Source organism: Xenia sp. Carnegie-2017, unplaced genomic scaffold, assembly GCF_021976095.1.
Source record: "Xenia sp. Carnegie-2017 unplaced genomic scaffold, XeniaSp_v1 HiC_scaffold_6, whole genome shotgun sequence".
Taxonomy (NCBI): domain Eukaryota; kingdom Metazoa; phylum Cnidaria; class Anthozoa; order Malacalcyonacea; family Xeniidae; genus Xenia; species Xenia sp. Carnegie-2017.
In genome coordinates, this window is record NW_025813526.1 from 19,688,104 (window position 1) to 19,690,992 (window position 2,889).

Below are 2,889 nucleotides of genomic sequence, written 5' to 3' on the forward strand. Positions count from 1 at the left end.
AATTTCCAGAGCTTTTTCGTAAAATTCTATAGCTTTGTCGTAGTTTCCAGTTTCATAAAACACATTACCAAGATTGTTTAAAGACCTAGCAACATGAACATGATTTGGACCTAACGATTGTTTTTCAATTTCCAGAGCTTTTTCATGAAACTCTATAGCTTTGTTGTTGTTTCCAGTAACATTATACACATTACCAAGATTGTTTAAAGACCCAGCAACATCAACATGATTTGGACCTAACGATTGTTTTTAATTTCCAGAGCTTTTCATGAAACTCTATAGCTTTGTCGTAGTTTCCAGTATCATTATACACATTACCAAGATTGTTTAAAGACAAGGCGACATCAACATGATTTGGACCTAACGATTGTTTTTTAATTTCCAGAGCTTTTTCGTAAAACTCTATAGCTTTGTCGTAGTTTCCAGTTTTATGTAACACCAAACCAAGATTGTTTAAAGACGTAGCGACATCAACATGATTTGGACCTAACGATTGTTTTCGAATTTCCAGAGCTTTTTCATGAAACTCTATAGCTTTGTCGTAGTTTCCAGTTTTATCAAACACATTACCAAGATTGTTTAAAGACGTAGCGACATCAACATGATTTGGACCTAACGATTGTTTTCGAATTTCCAGAGCTTTTTCGTGATAATTTATAGCTTTGCCATATTCCCCCGTGCAATCGTGTAAAATACCGAGCTCAGTAAAATACCAAGCTTTGTCAATACTAAATTCTTCAGATTTATATTCTTCTGATTTAAATTTATCCAATAGTTCAAGAGCAAGATCGTATTTTCCAAAATGTCTTAATATGTTCACAAAATATTGGAAAACTTGTAAAGATTTCATGTCAATTTTTGTCTTGTTGGTCTTTAATAATTGAACAATTTTTTCAAGATGTGGCATTAATTTGATTTCGTCGTCTCTCTCTTTAAACATGTAAAGTGCTTTAGATATTTCATCAACGTTAGTTTCCATTTCATGTTCTTCATTTGAATGTTCAGATTGATAAACAATAATTGCTTTGTGAACAATGCGATGTAGACTAATTTCATTATTTTCTGATTGCAAGAACAATGAGCAGTCCTTTAAACAAAGACATATATCTTCCTTTGAGTGTTTGGGATCTATTTTTGAACATAAAAACAATAATGTCTCGTGGTATAGGATCAAACGATATCACGGAAAAAAAGTTAATAACATTTGCCAATATTGAGGATTCTTCAGCATTTTGTCTGACAGCTAAAAGTGAAGCTTGTAACATACTTCTAGGATATACCGAGTTAAATTTAACAAAAGTGGCGTCCATGTTTTCTTGTTCTTCTGAAGATATTTTCTTTAAATATTGTTTCCAAGTAAATGAGCAGTTTGCTTTGTTTACACGACTGACATAACAACCAGCGGCAGCCAAAGCCAGCGGTTGACGATCTAATGCGTGGGATACTTCATTCAACAATTGATCATCAGTATTATCATCTTTAGTGTAATATTCCAACAGTTGACAACATTCTTTATCATTCATTCCACTTCTGATAGAAATATGTTTGTTAAACTCATCGTCTTGAGGTACGGCATCTGTGTTCTGGATAGTTACTATGATTTGTCCATTTATCCACATGGGATCACCAACTTGGGGGAGTAATGAAGAAATTTTGCTAAGCTGTGCCACGTTGTCTACAATGATCAACCAATTTTGCCAGAATTTTAATCGTGTGGATACTAACGATCGCAAATTCTTCACTTTGTCTGCGATGGAACAATTTTCATCTTCAAATTTTTAATCATATCCTTGTCACAGTTTAAACGGTATCCAAGTTCACAGTAAGTTTTAAAAGAGATTCCTCATTTTTCCATCGAGAGTCATTACAAACGAAGTTCTATTTTTCCAATCACACGATATTTTTCACAAACCTGTCTTGCAAGTTGTGATTTACCACTGCCAGGATTACCAGTGATGTAAAATATGTCAGTTTATCATTGTTATCATTCCTTAATTTTTCAAGATCTTTTATAATTTTATCTCGTAATTCAGTGCGTTCAACAAAAAAATGATTAGATTTTGAAGGAAGAACTTGGAACGAATTAAAACAGTTTCGATGATTTTTTATTTTATTGATTTCATCGAGAGAAAATTTCAAATCTTGAAATGATTTTTCAATGATGTTGACTATATCATCAAAATCATCATCTGAGCATTCCCTTTCATACCAATGTGCGTACTTGTTTCTTTCACAACGAAGTGCATGAACAGCATCCTTTGTTTTTTTGTCAAGGTGCTTTCCAATTGAATTTGAAAAAATTATTGCATCAAATAATATCGTACAGTCCCACTTACTGGTATCTCCATCTTGATATTTTGTCGAGTTTTTGGTCTAACTTTCTTCCTGATTCTAAATTGTAAAATTTGTTACCACTGTTGTGTGTATCATCCCATTCTCCATAAGTTGATTTGTAACGAGAGTTCCATTGTTTAATGAAAAACTGAGCAAGTTCCTTTTGCACCACGTTAATTATTTGCTGAATGTAAGACAGATTTCTTATTCCTGACGATTCCATCTGTACAAAAATTTGGTATATATCAACAAGATAAAAATCAAGCAAATAAAAAAATATTATACAATCCTTATTAGGTTCCATTGATTTAACTTCACCAAAATCGTCTTAAAATTACAAAAGAACCTAAAACTAATAATGACAGAGAGCATGTATGCTACAGCTTTTACCAACTGCAGTATCCTGTCAAACAACCTTTAGAAAAATTAAAAAAACATGATATTTTACCTTAAAGTTTACGTTACAAAACAGACATAAGAATATATTTCAATAATTTGCATAATCATTTGTGAATGTCATGCCTCTGTATCTAAGAATATGTTATAATGTTGTAG